General features: G+C 41.1%; 1 protein-coding gene across 4 annotated transcripts in view; it reads left to right on the plus strand.

The window, feature by feature from the left end:
* Window positions 1-13,188, plus strand: part of NR6A1 (nuclear receptor subfamily 6 group A member 1) — a 103,208-nt gene that overhangs the window by 47,565 nt on the left and 42,455 nt on the right. The window lies entirely within an intron of this gene.

Genomic DNA, 13,188 nt, shown 5'->3' on the forward strand with positions numbered 1-13,188 from the left:
GTGCGCGCGTGGCACAGGCGCTAGTCGTGTTAGACCACTAGTTCAAGTGTAAGACCAAGTGACTCAAAACAGTAATTGTTTTGGGGATTTATTTTATATTTTATGTTATACAGCGTGATTACAGTGTTCTGGAATGAATTATATTGTATTTAGCACAAACTGATTATCCAAAATGAACCAAATTTATGTTCAGTCTTCAAATTGCCAAACCTCTGCTTTATTTTTCTTTTGTGGGGTTGTCACCCTTATTCTGGTATCCAGTCACGTAGAGCACTGCCACGAGGGTGCGTTGAAAAGCTTAGTCCCCAATGAGCTGTGACATAGCCTTTAATCATGCAAGACAGTCAGGGTCTGCTCTCATCAGCCTCTCTGAACTAGTGGACCTCGGGATTTATTTCTAGTCTTTCTGGGCCACTGGGAAACTAGGTCATTATACTGCACTGTCAGTTGTGACATTTTTGTTTAGCTTGTTTAGCACATAAAAGTAGCTTTCATTTATTTAATGCGAGTCAACTTCATACTTATACTTAAAGGTGATACTATGTCATAAGAAGGTTCCAGCACTTTAAAGTATACTGTAGGCTGTTGGAAAACATTTGAGGGATTGTCTCTTAGAGAGCAGCGAGATGACTCCCACCCTACTTTGTTGTTAAAGCTGTCTCTCAACGATATTTAACATCAAGGTAACTTTTCATCTTTTTCGCAAGTGTCCCTGTTAGTAACGACACTTCTGTCAGAGTGTGGCAAGAGCAAATATTGCCATTTTTTATTGTCAGACAAAAATAAAAGGCTTTTAAGCATGTTCTCAAATGAGACCACCTGATGATAAATGAATTCCACTAATTTGCTAGTCTCGGTGTTTTTAGATTAACAAAACTCAAAGCTGCTTCCACTGACTTGTCTGTAATCTCTCCATATGCTGGAATAGTAGTATAACAAGACATTCTGATGTCTCTACAGTATGATATTGCATAATGAGAATGTGCAAACTTGATTTTTTTGAATTTTTTCCAGTGAGAATGTAAGATCTTGGGGATAAATGGGCAGCAGTTAATTTCTATTCTCTTTTCTCATTCTTTTCCTATCTCTTTAGCCTTTTTTTTCTGCTTGCTTTCAGTTGTTCACCAAAGTTGTTCTCCCAAAGTATGGGACAACCTGCTTTGGAGCAGGAGCTTGGTCTAGATGACTTTCTGGGGTCTCTTCCAGCCTGAATTACATCAATTAACTTTTTTTTTTCCTCCTTACTGTCAGGTTAAGCACTCTTACAAATAAATGTCGCACTGAGATGGATAGAGGATTCCATTTCCCCAGAAAGCATTTACTCACAAACAAGGGGGAAGGTGTTGCAAACGTCAGGAATTCGTTCTCCTCTTTCTTTCTCCACCACTACGTGGCCGTTCTCTTTTTGCTGCTGCTGCTAAAACACCTTTAATGATGACTGATGACTTTTAATGGTAACCCTGCTGGGTATTCTGGATTCTTCTACTTCGGTAGTCCTACAGCGCCCAAGTCCCTGAGGCAGCGCGTGGGGACTGTTGAAGCCACCGGTGTCTGGGATCCTTTCCTCTCTTGCCACGTAATTCCGTTCAGTGAGCGAAAGGAGGGTGCTGTGTAAGTAATGCCATTCGTGCCCTTTCGTTGGTCTACTGGAACATGAGTTTGTTAAGCATTTTTGGACATGTCCCGATGTTTGCATTAGGAATCTCTCCTATAACATAGGGGAGTTTGCTTTGCTGGGTGAGAGGTTCCTTTTTGGCTTTCCTGGCATGGATTTTGCAGAATTCAGCCCTCAAGTGCTGGATAGTCATTTTCATAAATGAAGAATGAACAAATGAGAGTTACATGGAACTCATCCGAAAGAAAGCAGTTTGAAAAAAAGGTTAATATGCTGCTTAAATGGTGACCCAGACTCATATCAGTGTTATGCAGCTGCTATGGATGTGGATGAAGAGGTTCCCACCTCCTTTTCATGAGTGTGAAGGAGATAGCTCACATATCTGCTGTCTGTTCTGCTCACAATAAACATTCTAGTACCTTCTCCAGTTTCCAGACAGCTTCCTTTCTGTCTCCCATTTCAAAGATTATCTTTCAGTGGTTGAGTTGCTTGACCATTCCTCTAAAATGTAGTTGATACCATTGCTAAAATACATGCTCTTGTGCATACCGGTCTCTGAACATGCTTCTGAGCTGTCAGGCAGTTATGAGCCACACTGGCTGAAAAATGTAGAATATCTTTGAGAGATTCTATTTTTGAAATATAAACATAAAATTATGAGAGTTTCTTTGATGGTAGTAGGGTCTTTATGAGCCATCTAAATGGCTACTGAACTCTAGCAGCTTTTACAGAATCCTCTTCATGGCTCCGTAAAGCTACTGCATTTTGCAGACCCCATATGGTGTCCAAGTAATGAAATCTTTCAACGTACTATCTCTATGCTTTCTGTTAATGCTTTATTCTTAAGACTTGCTTTAAAAAAACAAAAGGGGCAAACTTTGAAAAACATTTGGTTCTGTATCCTGGAGTAGAACCCAGTTTACTGTTCTTTGTATATTGTATATCAGAAATACTGAATTAGCAGTTATTTAGTGCTGTGTATCAAATGCAAGATTGTGGTGGTAGTTTTGAAACTTTCATAACTAAGAGTCAGAAGTCCTCTGGTAAACCAATTTTAGGATTTGTAGAAATAATAGAGTGTCCAAATATGAAATGATAGGGTCTAGAAAAAGAAACAATATTTTGCCATAGTGTATAAACATATCATCTCCCAGCCTTCAGATAACCTCTGAAATGGCAGTAGGAAGGGACATCTTTAGATGGTTGAGTTGCTTGAATGTTTTGAGGCTTGTCCTAATCGTATTGCTCTTTGTATCAAAATAGTAGATCCTGTTCAGTTTGATGTACATCATGATTACTAAATTAGAGCTGTATTTCACAAAATCTGTGGAAAACATCATTTCCCAATGGGAAATAAACTGATGGAGGGGTTGTAAAGCAGAAGTTCCCCAGGCAAGGGCACTTCAGCTGAGACTATTCTGACATGACTGTTCCTGGAAACAGAAGCTGGGCCCTGACCTTGTCAGTTATGATGGGGCTGGGAGGAGAAGGTGGGGGGTTGACCCGGTTTTTGACCCTTAAGCCATTTTAAAATACTGTAATCAACTTTGTGTTATACTCTGCTGCAGAAAACTTACCCATATCAAAAGGAAAAAAAAACAGTGGAAATCTGTTGAGCTAAAGGAAACGCAGTGCAGATACTGCCTTTTGCTTTTGCCAGTTATCCTCAAGTATTTTGAGTACTTCCAACCCTGGAGAAAGGCTACAAGAAAATGGGAGAAGGATGGAATAATCTTTCAGTAAGTTTGGTCAGGTCAAAGGTGCTTGACCTGGAGAGGCAAGTGTCTGGGTCAGGTGATCTCATTTCTCTCAATACCTTGAAGTCCTGCAAGTTAGGAAGTGAGGGCTTAAAATGATAGATATTTATCTTTTCTTCTCCTGTATCATCTTTATCGTAGCTGCAGAGAAATGGAATACATGAAAAATGTTAATCTGAACGTAGGCTTATGTGCCTGTATGGGAAACTCTTCCGTTTTGTAAGTAATTGCGTTACTGGCTGTGCTTCTGGTAGGCTGTGGCTGCCCGGTCACAGGAGCGGCCTCAGGAGGAGGGCAAGGCTGACTCCTACTGCGGTCGCCATCCAGACTGACGTCCCCATTGCTAATGGGGGAAGTGTACGTGAGAAGCACCGCACTATGAATATTAAGAAACCAGACGGCAGCTCCTAGCAGAGATGCAGTTTGGCAGTGAGGTGAAGAGGAAGCCAAGGGGTTTCGCTGTTAGAGATGCCTTTGGACAAATTCATTATGGCATGATGTTGTGCTGTCCATTCACTGACCGATTGGATTTTATTAAAATATTACAGCAGTCCTCAGTATCAGGGCCAACGCTTCTTTTTATTATAAGATAGTTCCTGAAGTTGAGGGCTGTGATATGCTTGAATTGCTGCCACTCAGTGTGGAGTGGAAGTTCCTCCTGTTTGATGTTCATTTCTGAAGAGTGTGAACTAGGTTGTGCAAAAACAAAAACACACTGTGACCTAGTGAGCAGATCCTGGCTCTGCAAGAGGTGTCGAGATCTGCATTGTATAATCTTACGTCTTCCACTGACCTGCCATGCTATCTTCTTCTCCTTCCACATCTCCATTCCTCTCCCAAAAGGTTTTTGGTTATTAAAACGTGTCCATTCTCTACCTCATTCAGGCAAGACTGTAAAACAAATTATTTAAGAAAACAATTTGGACAAAAGTTAATTTGGGTCAAAAAGGGATTAACTGAGGAAATTGCTTCTTCTTGTACATCCTCTGCTAAAAAGTAAACAAGGGAAAGCTTGCAATTAAACCTCATTGAGCCCATTTTTTTTAGACAAGATTCCCTATTTTGTATGTGCTCTGTCCTTTCGGTAGCTGTGAAAAATTGTGCAGGCATAATTTGAATTCACCTGACTCAATAAGGAAGAAGTAGATTCAGTTTGAGAGCTAGACCTCTCAAAGTTAAATGATTTGGCCAGTGACAGGATAGAAGGCATAAAGGTAGGTGAAACGGGATTAAACAGAAGAATTCTTGGTATTGACCATATGGCTCAGAGGCCTTTACTTTACCGTTCTCACAGCCTGATTTACAGCTAACTTTATATCTCTTTCACATAAATGAGAAAGGAGAAAATTAATTTTAAATAGAAGAATCGACCTGAAACTGAGGAGATAGAAGTTGATTGATAGAAATATTTGAAGACTTACTACAGAACTTTTAAGAGCTGCATGGGAGAAATTTGTATTGGGAAAGATATTCAGATTGAGAGTGGATGATTTGGAGGCATCATCGCTGCTAGCGTTGTCCTTAGCTGGCAGGCTCTTTCGGGCACCTGGGGCGCAGAGCCACCCTGTTGTCTAATGGCAGTGGCCCCCCTTGGAAGCGGATGCTGTGCTGGGACACACTTGACTTCAGAGTTTCTCCTGGTTAATCGTGCAGTCGGCGAGCAGTGACCAACAGCAGCAGACGTTCATTCTTGCTTTCCTGTGTATATAGTTTCCTCTCTCCTTTGAAACCTTGGTAAAGAAAGTAGTCTTTAAAAATGGAATTACATTGGCCTTCCAAAGTGTTCCCATTTATTACCATTAAAATACATTCTTTATACAAAGCACTGTAGTGTTTTATACTATAGTATTGCACAAAGACAGTTATCCTCGTAACATTTGCGGTTTAGGGAGTAGCTCGAATTTTCTCACTTGAGACGTAAACAGAAGAGGCAGAAATAAAGGAATAAGCCCAAACTGAAACAGCAAGTCAGTGGAAGAGCCAGAAAGGGGGTTTGCTAACTCTGTGCCTGTATTTGTTTTTTAGGGTATGCTGCCAGTATTAATAACAAAAGAATTGGCTCAGTTTCCACATTTCAGCGATGAAAAATGCATGTCTGTATTCTTGTAATCAGGGGAGCACTTACACTCAAAGAGAGGAACGCTGCAGGTTAGCACTCTGACAGTGTCCCTGTGGCTGTCTTTTTCTCGGTGGCTGTCACCTTCTGTAGTCATCAAGTGGATAAAGAATTTTTGTCATGCTGCTTCATGAATGAAGTCTGTGCTCTTAAAGAGCATAAGAATTAGCTCTGAAGTACGCATTAGCACAAAGCACATGATGATGTTGAAAATCATAAGAACTAAAATATACTTTCACTGTATTTTCCCTTTCTCTTATTACTCTGAGGAAGGTACAGACTCTGTTTTTAGTTTGTCATGCTTTTCTTTCCTGGTTGCTGGTAAAATGCTTGGGATTGTGGAGAGCTATCAGCCCTTTGCTTTTAGCATCATTCAAAATCCTTCCATTTAGAAACCGTTCTGATATCTTGGTGGGGTTTTTTTCTTCTTCTTCTTTTTTAAACTACTAAGGAAATTTGCATGAAAATAGAATCATTGTTTCTGAAGAGTTCCATCTGCTCCTGCTGCTTATTCTTTCGCTGAAGTCATAATCCTCTGTTTGTGAAATTTCCTATTGAAGAGATTTTTGGTTTGTTATAATTTCAGCACAAAATTTCAGAATAGAGGCTTCACCTAAAAAGATAACTTGAGATCACATTTTAAACTATATGTGCATCTGTGGTCATTACTCTGTAATTCTGTAGGGGCTAAATGAATAGGAAATAGGACAGTAAGTGAGGTGTGTTAGACTTAAGATGGGAAAACACATTTCCTCATAAAATGTCAAAGCTTTGGCTAGATTTAATGAAGGAATAATAAATTCAATAATTTAAATAATGGTCAATTCTATATTTTAGTCTTTAATTTGGAATAAGTCAATACAGAGGGTTCATTCAAGGTAACAGAAATGTTCAAACTGAATAGGGAGAAATGAGCAAAGTCCCTTTAAAAGAACTTTAGCCAGAAACGAACAGCCAGACTTCTTCTAAGCCGTTACTGAGGATCCATAGGATACAGCATTTAGGAGCTATCAGGGCCCTATAAGTGCCTCATAGGAATATTCTGCAAATCAGAACATGAATTGTTTTTGTTCTTCAAATTCCTTGTGTTTATGGGATTTATGCATTTTAGACACATGTATATATAATATGCCATGTTTGCGGGTGCATGTATGTAAACGTTAAACACATTCTTCCAACTGAAGCGATAGGAAATGGAGAATCCTGTGTGCTGCAAAGTTATACTTGTCCTGCTAGGACCTCTGTCGCTATGCAGAAATACTGCAGGAAAGTGGGTCACAGCACTAAGCAGAGCTCTGGGAGCAGCCAAGCCAGCGCAAATGCAACTTAAAGGGATAACAGCACTGAAAACATGAGGAGACCAGGAGATCATAAGGACTTAAATGTGGATGAAGAAGTGTGTGGCTGTGATTAAGCCTTTTCTTTTTTTTCCAAAATATATTCTGAGATATAATCAGTGACCTCATTTTGTATCCTTATTTGAGGGATCGTTTTCTACATCATGTGAGGTATTTGTGAAAAACATTGCATACGTATGAACTAGGCTGTGTTTTAAAATAGGTAATATATAGTTCTGTTCAGGAAATACATATATCTCAAGTATTCCTCAGATTTTAGAGTTGATGTTTTCTCATTAAATAAATTGTCATGTGCATACGTGCCCTTGTGTGCAGTATGCATGCTCAAGGACTGCTTCATTTACTCTTCCAGATATTAACAGTTTCCAGAATAGCCGTGTCTCCTTTAACACTGCAGATTGAATTCTCACAATGTTTCTGCTCCTTCCCAATGTTCTCGATTATCTCATTCTCCATAAGATGGCTATAATGGCGCATTCCTCCTTTTCCCAAGCGATGCCACGCATACACCGCTCTGAAACTCCAGCAGTGTGAGATAGATCAATAGTTCATGTCACACTGCCCTGAGAAACGTCCCCTGGCTGGGCAGTCACCGGGCTGCTGTGCTTGGTTGGGCCCCATGCTGGAGTTGTTTCAGCTTCTCTGTCCGAGCTGGTTGCTGAACTGCCTGTCCTCAGAAAAATCTCTTTATATATTACGCTTTCACAGAAAAAGGCTGTTGTAGCTTATTGGTCCACAGCTTAAGTCTTAGCTTAAGCATGACCTTTTACAGAGTTCCAACTTTCTGTACAATTCAGATTTATAATTTGCCTCTTTATCAACAGATTTTCATACTTTTTATGCAATCCACGCTTTGACTAAACAAATCAAGAATTATGGGCAGCTGCCTACCTCTGTTTTCTTGCTGTTAGTTGTCACCAGGTGATCCTTGGTCACTCGTCCTGGGTGGGCCATTGCTTGGCAAAGAGAAGAAGCTGCCTTGCTCCGCACAGGAGCCACCTTCTTGTCAACAGGTGTCCCGGCTGGATCCACAGTTCTTGCTGTCAACCAGCTCGGTATAGTTCCCTGTGATGGTGCAAATATCTTTGTCTCCTTCTGTCTGAAAAGGGGGAGAAGACACTGGAGAAGGCATCCAATGCCCAGGTTCAAAACCAGACTTGCACTTGGATGTTACAGAAACTTAGCATCGAGCAAGATTGATTAGTAGAACGTAGATTATGGCAGTAGATATTAGGAGAGGATAATGGACTGTATCCTATAAATACTTAGTGCTTGTAGAGAAGAAGCTAATACTGGACTCCAAGCATAAAGAAATACTAGCTAATTTATATGTAGGTACTGTTCTGATAAAAGTAAGAACATCGCTTACTTCTTTAAAGGGGGAAAAAGCCTTTACAAAAGTTTGTTTTCAGTTTTGATAGCTTCATTTTTGAGGAAGGGTCTCTTTTGCTTATCTCACATCCCAAGGAAAACAGATAAGCATTTTAAAGATATGTTTAGTTTGCTGCCATGTTGGTTTAGCTTTTCTCTGTTTTCTACTGCACATAGAGCCATGAGCTTTGCATTGTTTCACAAGGGCTATTGCTTTTCTGTTTGTCCTCAAGAGCTGGATATAAGACTGGCTATAAAACTAAGTTTGAATTGCAATAGCATGTGCATGTTGTTCGAAACAAAGGTGATTTTGTTGTCGTTTGCATGTAAATTCTTCGTTTTTTTTCTTTTTAATTAATGCCATTTTTTATCTTCGTGCAGAAACATAGCAACTCAAATGTCTGACCTAAGTACAAATTCCGTACCTCTACAGCTAAGTTATGAGACCAGAAATTACATGTAGCTCTGTGATTTAATTTTCTCTGACATATTGAGTCTATGTTTTAGCCTACAGAACTCCACAGCTGTGCCCTAATTCTCTTTTCCTTGTGATCTCAACATCACTGCCTTTTAAGGCATTGCTATTCTTGGATCTCAGCAGGACACCATGTTACATTGTCACCATAAACTTGGTAGTATTGCCATTGCATAAAGCAGCTTCTCACTGGACTTTCAGATAATACATGTAAGAAAAAGTTTGTAGCAATTTAGTTGGTGGATGATATTAGATCAGAATAGTTTATATTCTACATAATGGTATATATCAAAGTGTAGGTATTTTGTGATTGCTGTCCATGAGCATAACAAAAATGTCTGTATTTTATCAACAATAATGTGTAATAACATTGCAGTTAGATTTTGCAAGACTTATATCTGAGATGATAATTCACACAGAAAAAGATGGAATTTTTTTTTTTTTTTTTTTTTTTTTTTTTTGCTTTAAGTAATAGGGTCACTTTCCAGTGGTAACTTATATTCTGTTTTGTTGAGTGGCATTCGTATCTATAGAACTATATAAGCCTAACTCTTGAGTTAGCCAAATATTGACCTTGTTGTAATTATGGTGCTGCCTTTATCTAACATCTCTGGATTTGCTCATATAATTATAGTGCAAGCATAGTTTCCTAAATATGGAGCAGAAACTTGCTATATGTGTTTAATTTGTTCTAACACATGGTATTCCACCCTCACTGTGCTCAGGTATGTGGATCTAAAATTGTAGAGAATGTCTTTTATGAATAGCACAGATTGTTGTTTTTCTATAGTATGTATGCCGCAAAGTCATCAAAACACAGTACAAATAGCCCTCTATTTTTTGCTGGTAAGATACCTTATGCTAAGCAGTGGGAGTTTTTTATTTGCCTTGTTTGCAAGGTATATAATAAAAACACTAATGCAGGTCTGCAAGATTTTCACTTTTAACTTTTAGAAATGAATAAGCTTCCCTTAAATAAGCAACCTGAAAATAAATCTGGAAACATAATACAATTGGCATTTCAAAAATTTAACTTTGGAATCCAAGAATTGTTGGGATAGATCATTTTAATTTCAGATCGGAATCTTGCATGTTTCTTTTAAAACCATCTTACATTTCTTATAGCACCTCACAGTCTGACGGATCCCTCAGGCTAAACTCCGATGCGCTGCATTGTGGGAGTATTTATGGAAGTCATCAGGGATCCAGTGAAGCTGACTGAATTTCGGCTGGCAAAGCTTAAGGCTGCCTGTAGAAGGGGACTTTTGTCTGTGCGCGCTGCTAGAGCACGCGCGCGGCGCGGCCGGCCATGTGCGGGGCTCGGCACTGCCGTGCAGCTGGGCCTCCGGAGAAAAATGGGAAGAGCCTGTTCAGTTTATATAATCTGCCATTTTCGCATTCCCAAAGCTGGCAGAACAAGAACCGTAGCTGCGGGTTTCGTGACGTTTTAATGTTTCTATTGACTTTGCGTGAGAGCGATAAAGACTACAGTAATTCACAGGGTTGCAACTTGGGACACGCGTAACGAGGGGAGATTCGCCCCCCTGAGCCGGGGGCCGCCGTTCCTGGGTCAGCACGGGAAAGGTAGATTCCTTCGGCAGGTAATTTAGAAGCATCTGCTGGGAAGTAATCGCTGTCCTGTCTTAAGCATCATCAGAGTGCCGTTAAACACCCCTTAATTAAGGTTCCTAACTCCTGCCAGGCAGCTGCCTTGGAGGCGGCCCTGGGAGAGAGTCGCTTTTCCGTGTTGGCTGCGGGGAGGAACCACCTCTCGGCGTGTGGAGCGCGGAAGCTGGAGTGCTGCAAGGGCTGGGCGCCGCTCTGGCGTTTTTGGTGCCCCGTATACGTGCTGTTTCGGGAATTAATATAAGCATTAACCTGCACGTGCTCTTAGGTGTCTTACAAGCTTCATATTACTAAAAAGCCGTTCCACCAGCTGTGCTGCAGCACAGCATCAGCTCGGACCGTCTTGTTTTTCCAATTCAAGAAGATGGTTTCCATGTCATTTTGGGATCTGATGGAGAGTAACGCAGGACTTTCAGATTCCCTTTGAAAAGCTGGCTGAGCCTTGCCGGTAAATACCTTCCTCATCAGGTGGTACGGGCCTGCGAGTGAGCGCAACAAGGCCTGGATTCATGCAGGGCCGCAGCGGTGGACACGGGACATCCAGCTGCCTAACTGCCTGCGAGATGCTTGGTGCTTGCCGAAGCGCTTTCACCTTCTAAATACCCCGTTCTACAATCCTTAACTTCCCCTCGTGAGATAAAATCACATCCGCTCTACCAGTACGATCAGAGCGCAAGCTTCAGGCCTGCGCCGCTGCTGCGGCTTTCCGGGCCCGTCGTCCCTCCCACGTCCCAGCTGCTTGGTGCCGGGTACCGGCAAGGGAACTTGCGGACGTGCGCCCTGCCTTCGCCGTCCTGGTTGCACGGGCTCGCTGTAGCCGGTGATTTCCCCCCTGCGTAAACGAGGCACGGCGCAGCACGCTTTCCTTCCCGATCACTTGGCGCGCGCGGTTCCCCTTCGCACCGGCGCTCTGCTCTCAGCCCTACAAATCGGCGTGTTTACGGCTCCCGAGTCGCGGATCCTCTGGAATCTCATGGTGAAAGCCTATCTCAGGCTGGCTTGCTTTCTGCTTGAAATTAATAGCAAAGCTGTTACACGTCTCTGTGGAGTTATGTCTGGGTGCCTCTCTGAGGATATTTCATTCAGGAGGGTTTTGTTTCGCTTTGCGGAGGTCAGCGCTCCGGCGCGGGGCGGCAAGGCTCTTGCCTCTGGAATTTATTCCCCCTGGCAATCTGTCGATCAGTTCCCAGCAAGATTCAGGGGGGTGGTATAAATTAGTATCGAGATGGGCTTAAAATGCATTGAGCTCTCTTCTAAAGATGAAGATGTCTGCTTAGGCTGCAAGAAATGAACCAATTAACCGTGGATAGGCTAGACAGAATTTGCTAGATAACTTACTTGCATGTATAAATTGCAGGTATGTGAATTTTTCAAATACTTTTTATGCTACTTGCAGTCTTAAGCAATAGCCACCACTAATTTCTTCTCTGTTTGTGCAGCTTCTAGCCTAGCAGACCTCCGATTAGAGCTTCCAGGCAATACCAAACATAAATGTTAAGTAATGATGTTACAACCATCTTAGAGAGTGAATCACAGAAGTATAAAAAACAAAATATAGAAAGAACAATAACAGAAGAATAACTGAAGAACTGTGAAAATTGTGCTGGGGAATTTAGGGTGTTATATAGGATTTCCAGTTAAAAAGGACAAATAAAAAATTTAAACTATTTTCTAGTGAACTATTTCTGTGAACTCACCCTGAATTCACAGCTGTCCCTAAAACATCTGTGATTGTTTTGAGGAGAAATGTAAAGGCCAAGAGTACCCTCCTTATGGTGACAAACTGTGTAAAGAGCAAGCCATTTGGCTTCCTTTACTGCCGGCACTGAATTTCAGAAGAGGACTAATGAAAGCTCTGGTGGCGTTCCTAAAGGGTTTGGACATGGAGAATTATTTTATGTTTAAATGTCTTTCTTTAAAATAAATGTAATCTTTAAGGGAAAAAAAAAAGTTAAAACCCAAGAAAGGTTAATTTTAATAACAGTAATTTGTTCTTTCCTAGGCATTCACTTTGGCCATTGTCCAAGACCAGGTCATGGCTTGCACAGAGTTGGTTTAGTCTGGCCCAGCAGAGCCACGTTTATGAAACAGTACCTTCATTTTAGATATGCTATTAATGCAAATGTGAGTGATGTCATGATAATTTATAGTTATTAATGACTATTTTTTGTAGGAATCAGGTTATTAATTCCTGTTTAGATAATCGATGTCTCAGGTCTGCTCAAACAACTGTATTAAAAAAAAAATTCAGTGAAATAAACATGAAAAATGAGAGAGGAAGAAAATAATTACTTTACAGCTCCCCCCCCCCCCCCAAAAAAAAAAAGAAAGATTTCGGCAAAGAGAGCATTTCTGAATCTTGCAGAATAGTGCATGGAGTAGCTGGTCTCCTGACACGAACCACCCTTCCGTCACCATGCAGCACATGAAAGCAGAGCTGCTAATTCTGTGCTCCTCGGCACCTTGCTGTCACTTCCACTGCATTCGAAACCGTTCAGCTACGGGAAAAGCTACCGTTCGGCTTTAGGGAAGGTGAGCGTTGGAAGCAAATCAACACCACACTGGGTCTGGTCCTGGATACACAGGTGCCTTCTAGGTTTAGATGCCTTAGTGAGACTGGCTGTTGTGGTCAGGACTGCTGACAGCAAAGAAAGAGGGAAAAATAAGAAGTGTGTGTAATGAGATGTCTTGAGAAGAGCAACGATTTCCATAGTGTTCACAGACTCTTACCGTCTTTAGGACAAAGTTAGAACAATTCAAAGAATAAGATCTCTTGGATGGCTATGACAAATCATAGCTTTTTTTTTATTTTACATTTTGTGCATTTTAATTGACTTTGGGTTTGTCCCCCTTTGGTTTTGTAGTGCAGT

The sequence above is a fragment of the Apteryx mantelli genome, chromosome 21 (assembly GCF_036417845.1).
Source record: "Apteryx mantelli isolate bAptMan1 chromosome 21, bAptMan1.hap1, whole genome shotgun sequence".
Lineage (NCBI taxonomy): Eukaryota > Metazoa > Chordata > Aves > Apterygiformes > Apterygidae > Apteryx > Apteryx mantelli.